Genomic DNA, 13,414 nt, shown 5'->3' with positions numbered 1-13,414 from the left:
TCATCAAAACAAGGCCATCAATCTAATAAAGTGTTTTTAATAGGTATGTGTATTTTGTTATTCACCATTAAATTTTTATATTGTATAATGTATATACTTATTATTCATTTTTTATTACTTTTTCATGAACATGTAGGAAACAAAGAGAGTTTGAGGGTGGAGGGGGAAGTCGGTTATGATGATCTTTACGACCAAGTCTTGGAGTTCTACCGTATTAAATATTGCGGAAAGGTGATGAAGTTAGTAGTTATAGGAGGAGGTAGGTTTTTATACTAGATCTATTAAAGTTTCATTCGTTACCAATTCATCACGTTGTGTATTTAAAATTATCAGAGCCTATTCAAATTCTTCGAGGTTGGGTTGAAAGTTTTTTCAACTCTATTAAAAAGTGTGACGTGAAAAGGTTTCAAAAACAAGTATATCCAACTGGGTTTCAATGGTACCTCTATCCAATTCGGGTTCGACAGCGAGTTCAGGCAAAAAATAGAAAAAGAAGGCTTCCAAAAAAGCATTCTATTTGGGAATCCGGTATTTTATACGGTTTAAATGATCCCACCGGTGATGATATACTGATAGTTTCATGGACTTTGCCTTGTCTATACGAGGTGTATCAATATTACCCAGAGATATATGGTTGTAAAAAAATAGGATTTTTTTTGTGATTAAGAATGTATGTTATGTTTTGATATTGACATATTAAAATTTATATATATTTTTTTTAAATTATTAATTTGATGATTTTTTTTGAACCGTACAGTTTTATAGAAGTCAACTTCGATTATTTGGTTTGAATGGTTTTGGAAGGTTCAATCCGTTTTTTTTTGTTTTACTCCGATTTTGACCCATTAACGATTTTGAAAGGTTGACCAAACCAGATTTATCTCCGGTTCCTGGTCCAACCGGTTGAACCAGCTAATTCGGTCTGGTTTTTAAAACACTGTCTAAAATGAAAATTTGAATTTAAAAATAAAATAAAATATGTTTAAATGCATCTTTTTAATAATTTAAAATATTTTTTTTATATTTTTTTCTCTATCACTCTTTGCTTATCCCCTTTGATTTTTCGTTTTTTCTTCTGTAATATCTTATATTCCCTTAGATGCTCAATTAGTTGTCAGTTGATATCAATTGAGTTCCTGTGTACTCTATCTTTTGTTGGTTGTAACAATTGGAGCTCCTATGTGCTCTAAATGTTGACAATCGGGACCACTAGAGTAAGTAGTGAACTCTGAAGATATTAATTATTAATAAAAGAGACAGGCCAATATTAATAAGTACAAGAGAGGACATTTTTGTTAACATTAATAATTGGTCAATTGGTACTGGAATATGAAATATCAATTGAGATATTTTATGTGACTACCTAATATTATAATATGTATAAAGTATATGTTATATAATTGTGTGGTTGTAAGAGAAAGAGAAACAAAAGGATAAGAAGAGTAGGTAGTAAGAGAGAAAGAGTTATCAGAAAGAAAGAAAAGAAGAAAGGGAAGAGTAGAGAAGAGGAAAAGAGAAGAAAGAAGAAGAGAGAAAGAAGGAAGAAAGGCTTGGAGGATAAAAGGAAGAAGCTCATCATCACCATTTTCTACTCATCATCCTCACCAACTTCATCTTGTTCTTCTACTAGGTGAGTTCTTAGATAGATTTAGCCTTTGGGGGAAAATAACCTAGGTTTGGGGGTTTGGGTTTGTGTGAACTTGTGATGAACTTATTGTGTTCTTACTCCTCATCCATGCTATGTGTTGATATAATGTTGTTGTTATTGAAATTGGGATACTTGGGGGTTTAATTTTGATGTGCTTTATTGTTGAAGATATGGAGGTTAATCACATGAATTCATAACAATATAAGTTATTCATGAAATATTCCCATTAATCATGAGTTAACCATGTTTTCTATGATTATGGTGTTGTTGTTATTGAACATTGTTGTTGAGGTTGTTAAGAACATGTGTTTATGAGGTTGAGGAATCCTTGAGTGTTGGTTGCTGATGGTTTAATTCTATCTACTTTTTCAAAAGACATTCTAAAGGTGGAATTGAATGCAGTACACTCAGGTATGTTTCATTTTTAGCTTATAAAATATAATTTTTTCTTTTGAATGAACAAAAATACTAATATGTTTATCTAACAAATTAATGTAACTGCAGAATTTTATGAAAGACAAAATGATTCGGCACATATTCTTAATCAATTTAGATGCCATTCATCAAAACAAGGCCACCAATATAATAAAGTGTTTTTAATAGGTATGTGTATTTTGTTCTTCACCATTAAATTTTTATATTATATAATGTATATACTTATTATTCATTTTTTATTACTTTTTCATGAACATTTGGAAACAAAGAGAGTTTGAGGGTGGAGGGGGAAGTCGGTTATGATGATCTTTACGACCAAGTCTTGGAGTTCTACCGTAGTAAATACTGCGAAAATATGATGAAGTTAGTAGTTATAGGAGGAGGTAGGTTTTTATACTAGATCTATTAAAGTTTCATTCGTTACCAATTCATCATGTAGTATATTTAAAATTATCATATTTAGTACATAATGAAGATACATATTGTCCTTACTAAGATTCTTGTATAAATAGCCTATTCAAATTCTTCGAGGTTGGGTTGAAAGTTTTTTCAACTCTATTAAAAAGTGTGACGTGAAAAGGTTTCGAAAACAAGTATATCCAACTGGGTTTCTATGGTACCTCTATTCAATTCGGGTTCGACAGCGAGTTCAGGCAAAAAAAAGAAAAAGAAGGCTTCCAAAAAAGCATTCTATTTGAGAATCCGGTATTTTATACGGTTTAAATTATCCCACCGGTGATGATATTCTGATACTTTCATGGACTTTGCCTTGTCTATACGAGGTGTATTAATATCACCCAGAGATATATGGTTGTAAAAAAATAGGATTTTTTTTGTGATTAAGAATGTATGTTATGTTTTGATATTGACATATTAAAATATATATATATTTTTTTTAAAATTATTAATTTGATGATTGTTTTTGAACCGTACAGTTTTATAGAAATCAGCTTCGATTATTTGGTTTGAATGGTTTTTGAAGGTTCAATCCGTTTTTTTTTTGTTTTACTCCAATTTTGACCCATTAACGATTTTGAAAGGTTGACCAAACCAGATTTATCTCCTGTTCCTGGTCCAACCGGTTGAACCGGCTGATTCGGTCTGGTTTTTAAAACACTGTCTAAAATGAAAATTTGAATTTAAAAATAAAATAAAAGATGTTTAAATGATTCTTTTTAATAATTTAAAATATTTTTTTTTATATTTTGTTGTCTATCACTCTTTGCTTATCCCCTTTGATTTTTCGTTTCTTCTTCTGTAATATCCCATATTCCCTTAGATGCTCAATTTGTTGTCAGTTGAGATCAATGGAGTTCTTGTGTACTCTATCTTTTGTTAGTTGTAACAATTGAAACTCCTTTATGCTCTAAATGTTGTCAATCGGGACCAATAGAGTAAGCAGTGAACTCTGAAGATATTAATTATTAATAAAAGAGACACACCAATATTAATAAGTACAAGAGAGGACATTTTTGGTAAAATTAATAATTGGTCAATTGGTACTGGTATATGAAATATCAATTGAGATATTTTATGTTACTACCTAATATTATAATATATATAAAGTATAGGTTATATATTTGTGTGGTTGTAAGAGAAAGAGAAAGAAAAGGATAAGAAGAGTAGGTAGTAAGAGAGAAAGAGTTATCAGAAAGAAAGAAAAGAAGAAATGGAAGAGTAGAGAAGAGGAAAAGAGAAGAAAGAAGAAGAGAGAAATAAGGAAGAAAGGCTTGGAGGAGAAAAGAAAAAGCTCATCATCACCATTTTCTACTCATCATCCTCACCAACTTCATCTTCTTCTTCTACTAGGTGAGTTCTTAGATAGATTTAGCCTTTGGGGGAAAATAACCTATGTTTGGGGGTTTGGATTTGTGTGAATTTGTGATGAACTTGTTGTGTTCATACTCCTCATCCATGCAATGTGTTGATATCATGTTGTTATTGTTGAAATTGTGATACTTGGGTGTTTAATTTTGATATGTTTTATTGTTGAAGATATGGAGGTTAATCACATGAATTCATAACAATATAAGTTATTCATGAAATATTCCCATGAATCATGAGTTAACCATGTTTTCTATGATTATGGTGTTGTTGTTATTGAACATTGTTGTTGAGGTTGTTCAGAACATGTGTTTATGAGGTTGAGGAATCCTTGAGTGTTGGTTGCTGATGGTTTAATTCTATCTACTTTTTCAAAAGACATTCTAAAGGCGGAATTGAATGCAGTACACTCAGGTATGTTTCATTTTTATCTTATAAAATATAATTTTTTCTTTTGAATGAACAAAAATACTAATATGTTTATCTAACAATTTAATGTAACTGCAGACTTTTATGAAAGACAAAATGATTCGGCATATATTCTTAATCAATTTAGATGCCACTCATCAAAACAAGGCCACCAATATAATAAAGTGTTTTTAATAGGTATGTGTATTTTGTTCTTCACCATTAAATTTTTATATAGTATAATGTATATACTTATTATTCATTTTTTATTACTTTTTCATGAACATGTAGGAAACAAAGAGAGTTTGAGGGTGGAGGGGGAAGTCGGTTATGATGATCTTTACGACCAAGTCTTGGAGTTCTACCGTAGTAAATACTGCGGAAAGGTGATGAAGTTAGTAGTTATAGGAGGAGGTAGGTTTTTATACTAGATCTATTAAAGTTTCATTCGTTACCAATTCATCACGTTGTATATTTAAAATTATCATATTTAGTACATAATGAAGATATATATTGTCCTTACTAAGCTTCTTGTATACAGAGTCTATTCAAATTATTCGAGGTTGGGTTGGAAGTTTTTTCAACTCTATTAAAAAGTGTGACGTGAAAAAGTTTCGAAAACAAGTATATCCAACTGGGTTTCAATGGTACCTCTATCCAATTCGGGTTCGACAGTGAGTTCAGGCAAAAAATAGAAAAAGAAGGCTTCCAAAAAAGCATTCTATTTGGGAATCCGGTATTTTATTCGGTTTAAATGATCCCACCGATGATGATATACTGATAGTTTCATGGATTTTGCCTTGTCTATACGAGGTGTATCAATATATCCCAGAGATATATGGTTGTAAAAAAATAGGATTTTTTTAGTGATTGAGAATGTATGTTAAGTTTTGATATTGACATATTAAAATTTAGATATTTTTTTTAAAAAAATATCAATTTGATGATTTTTTTTGAACCGTACGGTTTTATAGAAATCGGCTCCGATTATTTGGTTTGAATGGTTTTGGAAGGTTCAATCCGTTTTTTTTGTTTTACTCCGATTTTGACCCATTAACGATTTTGAAAGGTTGACCAAACCAGATTTATCTCCGGTTCCTGGTCCAACTGGTTGAACCGGCTGATTAGTTCTGGTTTTTAAAACACTGTCTAAAATGAAAATTTGAATTCAAAAATAAAAGACGTTTAAATGCATCTTTTTAATAATTTAAAATATTTTTTTTTATATTTTTTTGTGTATCACTCTTCGCTTATCACCTTTGATTTTTCGTTTCTTCTTATGTAATATCTCATATTCCCTTAGATACTCAATTAGTTGTCAGTTGAGATCAATTGAGTTCTTGTGTACTCTATCTTTCGTTAGTTGTAACAATTGGAGCTCTTTTATGCTCTAAATGTTGTCAATTGGGACCAATAGAGTAAGCAGTAAACTCTGAAGATATTAATTATTAATAAAAGAGACACACCAATATTAATAAATACAAGAGAGGATATTTTTGGTAAAATTAATAATTGGTCAATTGGTACTGGAATATGAAATATCAATTGAGATATTTTATGTGACTACCTAATATTATAATATGTATAAAGTATATGTTATATATTTGTGTGGTTGTAAGAGAAAGAGAAAGAAAAGGATAAGAAGAGTAGGTAGTAAGAGAGAAAGAGTTATCAGAAAGAAAGAAAAGAAGAAATGGAAGAGTAGAGAAGAGGAAAAGAGAAGAAAGAAGAAGAGAGAAATAAGGAAGAAAGGCTTGGAGGAGAAAAGAAAAAGCTCATCATCACCATTTTCTACTCATCATCCTCACCAACTTCATCTTCTTCTTCTACTAGGTGAGTTCTTAGATAGATTTAGCCTTTGGGGGAAAATAACCTATGTTTGGGGGTTTGGATTTGTGTGAATTTGTGATGAACTTGTTGTGTTCATACTCCTCATCCATGCAATGTGTTGATATCATGTTGTTATTGTTGAAATTGTGATACTTGGGTGTTTAATTTTGATATGTTTTATTGTTGAAGATATGGAGGTTAATCACATGAATTCATAACAATATAAGTTATTCATGAAATATTCCCATGAATCATGAGTTAACCATGTTTTCTATGATTATGGTGTTGTTGTTATTGAACATTGTTGTTGAGGTTGTTCAGAACATGTGTTTATGAGGTTGAGGAATCCTTGAGTGTTGGTTGCTGATGGTTTAATTCTATCTACTTTTTCAAAAGACATTCTAAAGGCGGAATTGAATGCAGTACACTCAGGTATGTTTCATTTTTATCTTATAAAATATAATTTTTTCTTTTGAATGAACAAAAATACTAATATGTTTATCTAACAATTTAATGTAACTGCAGACTTTTATGAAAGACAAAATGATTCGGCATATATTCTTAATCAATTTAGATGCCACTCATCAAAACAAGGCCACCAATATAATAAAGTGTTTTTAATAGGTATGTGTATTTTGTTCTTCACCATTAAATTTTTATATAGTATAATGTATATACTTATTATTCATTTTTTATTACTTTTTCATGAACATGTAGGAAACAAAGAGAGTTTGAGGGTGGAGGGGGAAGTCGGTTATGATGATCTTTACGACCAAGTCTTGGAGTTCTACCGTAGTAAATACTGCGGAAAGGTGATGAAGTTAGTAGTTATAGGAGGAGGTAGGTTTTTATACTAGATCTATTAAAGTTTCATTCGTTTCCAATTCATCACGTTGTATATTTAAAATTATCATATTTAGTACATAATGAAGATATATATTGTCCTTACTAAGCTTCTTGTATACAGAGTCTATTCAAATTATTCGAGGTTGGGTTGGAAGTTTTTTCAACTCTATTAAAAAGTGTGACGTGAAAAAGTTTCGAAAACAAGTATATCCAACTGGGTTTCAATGGTACCTCTATCCAATTCGGGTTCGACAGTGAGTTCAGGCAAAAAATAGAAAAAGAAGGCTTCCAAAAAAGCATTCTATTTGGGAATCCGGTATTTTATTCGGTTTAAATGATCCCACCGATGATGATATACTGATAGTTTCATGGATTTTGCCTTGTCTATACGAGGTGTATCAATATATCCCAGAGATATATGGTTGTAAAAAAATAGGATTTTTTTAGTGATTGAGAATGTATGTTAAGTTTTGATATTGACATATTAAAATTTAGATATTTTTTTTAAAAAATATCAATTTGATGATTTTTTTTGAACCGTACGGTTTTATAGAAATCGGCTCCGATTATTTGGTTTGAATGGTTTTGGAAGGTTCAATCCGTTTTTTTTGTTTTACTCCGATTTTGACCCATTAACGATTTTGAAAGGTTGACCAAACCAGATTTATCTCCGGTTCCTGGTCCAACTGGTTGAACCGGCTGATTAGTTCTGGTTTTTAAAACACTGTCTAAAATGAAAATTTGAATTCAAAAATAAAAGACGTTTAAATGCATCTTTTTAATAATTTAAAATATTTTTTTTATATTTTTTTGTGTATCACTCTTCGCTTATCACCTTTGATTTTTCGTTTCTTCTTATGTAATATCTCATATTCCCTTAGATACTCAATTAGTTGTCAGTTGAGATCAATTGAGTTCTTGTGTACTCTATCTTTCGTTAGTTGTAACAATTGGAGCTCTTTTATGCTCTAAATGTTGTCAATTGGGACCAATAGAGTAAGCAGTAAACTCTGAAGATATTAATTATTAATAAAAGAGACACACCAATATTAATAAGTACAAGAGAGGATATTTTTGGTAAAATTAATAATTGGTCAATTGGTACTGGAATATGAAATATCAATTGAGATATTTTATGTGACTACCTAATATTATAATATGTATAAAGTATATGTTATATATTTGTGTGGTTGTAAGAGAAAGAGAAAGAAAAGGATAAGAAGAGTAGGTAGTAAGAGAGAAAGAGTTATCAGAAAGAAAGAAAAGAAGAAATGGAAGAGTAGAGAAGAGGAAAAGAGAAGAAAGAAGAAGAGAGAAATAAGGAAGAAAGGCTTGGAGGAGAAAAGAAAAAGCTCATCATCACCATTTTCTACTCATCATCCTCACCAACTTCATCTTCTTCTTCTACTAGGTGAGTTCTTAGATAGATTTAGCCTTTGGGGGAAAATAACCTATGTTTGGGGGTTTGGATTTGTGTGAATTTGTGATGAACTTGTTGTGTTCATACTCCTCATCCATGCAATGTGTTGATATCATGTTGTTATTGTTGAAATTGTGATACTTGGGTGTTTAATTTTGATATGTTTTATTGTTGAAGATATGGAGGTTAATCACATGAATTCATAACAATATAAGTTATTCATGAAATATTCCCATGAATCATGAGTTAACCATGTTTTCTATGATTATGGTGTTGTTGTTATTGAACATTGTTGTTGAGGTTGTTCAGAACATGTGTTTATGAGGTTGAGGAATCCTTGAGTGTTGGTTGCTGATGGTTTAATTCTATCTACTTTTTCAAAAGACATTCTAAAGGCGGAATTGAATGCAGTACACTCAGGTATGTTTCATTTTTATCTTATAAAATATAATTTTTTCTTTTGAATGAACAAAAATACTAATATGTTTATCTAACAATTTAATGTAACTGCAGACTTTTATGAAAGACAAAATGATTCGGCATATATTCTTAATCAATTTAGATGCCACTCATCAAAACAAGGCCACCAATATAATAAAGTGTTTTTAATAGGTATGTGTATTTTGTTCTTCACCATTAAATTTTTATATAGTATAATGTATATACTTATTATTCATTTTTTATTACTTTTTCATGAACATGTAGGAAACAAAGAGAGTTTGAGGGTGGAGGGGGAAGTCGGTTATGATGATCTTTACGACCAAGTCTTGGAGTTCTACCGTAGTAAATACTGCGGAAAGGTGATGAAGTTAGTAGTTATAGGAGGAGGTAGGTTTTTATACTAGATCTATTAAAGTTTCATTCGTTACCAATTCATCACGTTGTATATTTAAAATTATCATATTTAGTACATAATGAAGATATATATTGTCCTTACTAAGCTTCTTGTATACAGAGTCTATTCAAATTATTCGAGGTTGGGTTGGAAGTTTTTTCAACTCTATTAAAAAGTGTGACGTGAAAAAGTTTCGAAAACAAGTATATCCAACTGGGTTTCAATGGTACCTCTATCCAATTCGGGTTCGACAGTGAGTTCAGGCAAAAAATAGAAAAAGAAGGCTTCCAAAAAAGCATTCTATTTGGGAATCCGGTATTTTATTCGGTTTAAATGATCCCACCGATGATGATATACTGATAGTTTCATGGATTTTGCCTTGTCTATACGAGGTGTATCAATATCACCCAGAGATATATGGTTGTAAAAAAATAGGATTTTTTTAGTGATTGAGAATGTATGTTAAGTTTTGATATTGACATATTAAAATTTAGATATTTTTTTTAAAAAAATATCAATTTGATGATTTTTTTTGAACCGTACGGTTTTATAGAAATCGGCTCCGATTATTTGGTTTGAATGGTTTTGGAAGGTTCAATCCGTTTTTTTTGTTTTACTCCGATTTTGACCCATTAACGATTTTGAAAGGTTGACCAAACCAGATTTATCTCCGGTTCCTGGTCCAACTGGTTGAACCGGCTGATTAGTTCTGGTTTTTAAAACACTGTCTAAAATGAAAATTTGAATTCAAAAATAAAAGACGTTTAAATGCATCTTTTTAATAATTTAAAATATTTTTTTTTATATTTTTTTGTGTATCACTCTTCGCTTATCACCTTTGATTTTTCGTTTCTTCTTATGTAATATCTCATATTCCCTTAGATACTCAATTAGTTGTCAGTTGAGATCAATTGAGTTCTTGTGTACTCTATCTTTCGTTAGTTGTAACAATTGGAGCTCTTTTATGCTCTAAATGTTGTCAATTGGGACCAATAGAGTAAGCAGTAAACTCTGAAGATATTAATTATTAATAAAAGAGACACACCAATATTAATAAGTACAAGAGAGGATATTTTTGGTAAAATTAATAATTGGTCAATTGGTACTGGAATATGAAATATCAATTGAGATATTTTATGTGACTACCTAATATTATAATATGTATAAAGTATATGTTATATATTTGTGTGGTTGTAAGAGAAAGAGAAACAAAAGGATAAGAAGAGTAGGTAGTAAGAGAGAAAGAGTTATCAGAAAGAAAGAAAAGAAGAAATGGAAGAGTAGAGAAGAGGAAAAGAGAAGAAAGAAGAAGAGAGAAATAAGGAAGAAAGGCTTGGAGGAGAAAAGAAAAAGCTCATCATCACCATTTTCTACTCATCATCCTCACCAACTTCATCTTCTTCTTCTACTAGGTGAGTTCTTAGATAGATTTAGCCTTTGGGGGAAAATAACCTATGTTTGGGGGTTTGGATTTGTGTGAATTTGTGATGAACTTGTTGTGTTCATACTCCTCATCCATGCAATGTGTTGATATCATGTTGTTATTGTTGAAATTGTGATACTTGGGTGTTTAATTTTGATATGTTTTATTGTTGAAGATATGGAGGTTAATCACATGAATTCATAACAATATAAGTTATTCATGAAATATTCCCATGAATCATGAGTTAACCATGTTTTCTATGATTATGGTGTTGTTGTTATTGAACATTGTTGTTGAGGTTGTTCAGAACATGTGTTTATGAGGTTGAGGAATCCTTGAGTGTTGGTTGCTGATGGTTTAATTCTATCTACTTTTTCAAAAGACATTCTAAAGGCGGAATTGAATGCAGTACACTCAGGTATGTTTCATTTTTATCTTATAAAATATAATTTTTTCTTTTGAATGAACAAAAATACTAATATGTTTATCTAACAATTTAATGTAACTGCAGACTTTTATGAAAGACAAAATGATTCGGCATATATTCTTAATCAATTTAGATGCCACTCATCAAAACAAGGCCACCAATATAATAAAGTGTTTTTAATAGGTATGTGTATTTTGTTCTTCACCATTAAATTTTTATATAGTATAATGTATATACTTATTATTCATTTTTCATTACTTTTTCATGAACATGTAGGAAACAAAGAGAGTTTGAGGGTGGAGGGGGAAGTCGGTTATGATGATCTTTACGACCAAGTCTTGGAGTTCTACCGTAGTAAATACTGCGGAAAGGTGATGAAGTTAGTAGTTATAGGAGGAGGTAGGTTTTTATACTAGATCTATTAAAGTTTCATTCGTTACCAATTCATCACGTTGTATATTTAAAATTATCATATTTAGTACATAATGAAGATATATATTGTCCTTACTAAGCTTCTTGTATACAGAGTCTATTCAAATTATTCGAGGTTGGGTTGGAAGTTTTTTCAACTCTATTAAAAAGTGTGACGTGAAAAAGTTTCGAAAACAAGTATATCCAACTGGGTTTCAATGGTACCTCTATCCAATTCGGGTTCGACAGTGAGTTCAGGCAAAAAATAGAAAAAGAAGGCTTCCAAAAAAGCATTCTATTTGGGAATCCGGTATTTTATTCGGTTTAAATGATCCCACCGATGATGATATACTGATAGTTTCATGGATTTTGCCTTGTCTATACGAGGTGTATCAATATCACCCAGAGATATATGGTTGTAAAAAAATAGGATTTTTTTAGTGATTGAGAATGTATGTTAAGTTTTGATATTGACATATTAAAATTTAGATATTTTTTTTAAAAAAATATCAATTTGATGATTTTTTTTGAACCGTACGGTTTTATAGAAATCGGCTCCGATTATTTGGTTTGAATGGTTTTGGAAGGTTCAATCCGTTTTTTTTGTTTTACTCCGATTTTGACCCATTAACGATTTTGAAAGGTTGACCAAACCAGATTTATCTCCGGTTCCTGGTCCAACTGGTTGAACCGGCTGATTAGTTCTGGTTTTTAAAACACTGTCTAAAATGAAAATTTGAATTCAAAAATAAAAGACGTTTAAATGCATCTTTTTAATAATTTAAAATATTTTTTTTTATATTTTTTTGTGTATCACTCTTCGCTTATCACCTTTGATTTTTCGTTTCTTCTTATGTAATATCTCATATTCCCTTAGATACTCAATTAGTTGTCAGTTGAGATCAATTGAGTTCTTGTGTACTCTATCTTTCGTTAGTTGTAACAATTGGAGCTCTTTTATGCTCTAAATGTTGTCAATTGGGACCAATAGAGTAAGCAGTAAACTCTGAAGATATTAATTATTAATAAAAGAGACACACCAATATTAATAAGTACAAGAGAGGATATTTTTGGTAAAATTAATAATTGGTCAATTGGTACTGGAATATGAAATATCAATTGAGATATTTTATGTGACTACCTAATATTATAATATGTATAAAGTATATGTTATATATTTGTGTGGTTGTAAGAGAAAGAGAAACAAAAGGATAAGAAGAGTAGGTAGTAAGAGAGAAAGAGTTATCAGAAAGAAAGAAAAGAAGAAAGGGAAGAGTAGAGAAGAGGAAAAGAGAAGAAAGAAGAAGAGAGAAAGAAGGAAGAAAGGCTTGGAGGAGAAAAAGAAAAGCTCATCATCACCATTTTCTACTCATCATCCTCACCTACTTCATTTTGTTCTTCTACTAGCTGAGTTCTTAGATAGATTTAGCCTTTGGGGGAAAATAACCTATGTTTGGGGGTTTGGATTTGTGTGAATTTGTGACGAACTTGTTGTGTTCGTACTCCTCATCCATGCTATGTGTTGATATCATGATGTTGTTGTTGAAATTGTGATACTTGGGTGTTTAATTTTGATGTGTTTTATTGTTGAAGATATGGAGGTTAATCACATGAATTCATAACAATATAAGTTATTCATGAAATATTCCCATGAATCATGGGTTAACCATGTTTTCTATGATTATGGTGTTGTTGTAATTGAACATGGTTGTTGAGGTTGTTAAGAACACGTGTTTATGAGGTTGAGGAATCCTTGAGTGTTGGTTGCTGATGGTTTAATTCTATCTACTTTTTCAAAAGACATTCTAAAGGCGGAATTGAATGTCGTACACTCAGGTATGTTTCATTTTTATCTTATAAAATATAATTTTTTTCTTTTGAATGAACAAAAATACTAATATGTTTAT

General features: G+C 30.6%; 2 long non-coding RNA genes across 27 annotated transcripts; both read left to right on the top strand.

Annotated features, from left to right (window-relative positions):
* Positions 1 to 1,443: 1,443 nt before the first annotated feature.
* LOC127087795 (uncharacterized) lies at positions 1,444 to 2,241 on the top strand. The gene is made up of 3 exons (XR_007790039.1): positions 1,444 to 1,630; positions 2,024 to 2,059; positions 2,153 to 2,241. It is a non-coding gene; the product is annotated as an uncharacterized LOC127087795 (long non-coding RNA).
* Positions 2,242 to 3,689: 1,448 nt separating this feature from the next.
* Positions 3,690 to 11,924, top strand: LOC127086940 (uncharacterized). Of its 26 annotated transcripts, none has more exons than XR_007789710.1 (5): positions 3,690 to 3,892; positions 4,211 to 4,321; positions 11,181 to 11,279; positions 11,373 to 11,495; positions 11,623 to 11,924. It is a non-coding gene; the product is annotated as an uncharacterized LOC127086940 (long non-coding RNA). The 26 variants fall into 26 exon arrangements; XR_007789709.1 differs by lacking the exon at positions 11,181 to 11,279 and adding an exon at positions 8,925 to 9,023; XR_007789721.1 differs by lacking the exons at positions 11,181 to 11,279; positions 11,373 to 11,495 and adding exons at positions 8,925 to 9,023; positions 9,117 to 9,239.
* The last annotated feature ends 1,490 nt before the right edge of the window (positions 11,925 to 13,414 follow it).

Source organism: Lathyrus oleraceus, chromosome 5, assembly GCF_024323335.1.
Source record: "Lathyrus oleraceus cultivar Zhongwan6 chromosome 5, CAAS_Psat_ZW6_1.0, whole genome shotgun sequence".
Classification (NCBI taxonomy): Eukaryota; Viridiplantae; Streptophyta; class Magnoliopsida; order Fabales; family Fabaceae; genus Lathyrus; species Lathyrus oleraceus.
This window is presented reverse-complemented; position numbering and strand designations above follow the sequence as displayed.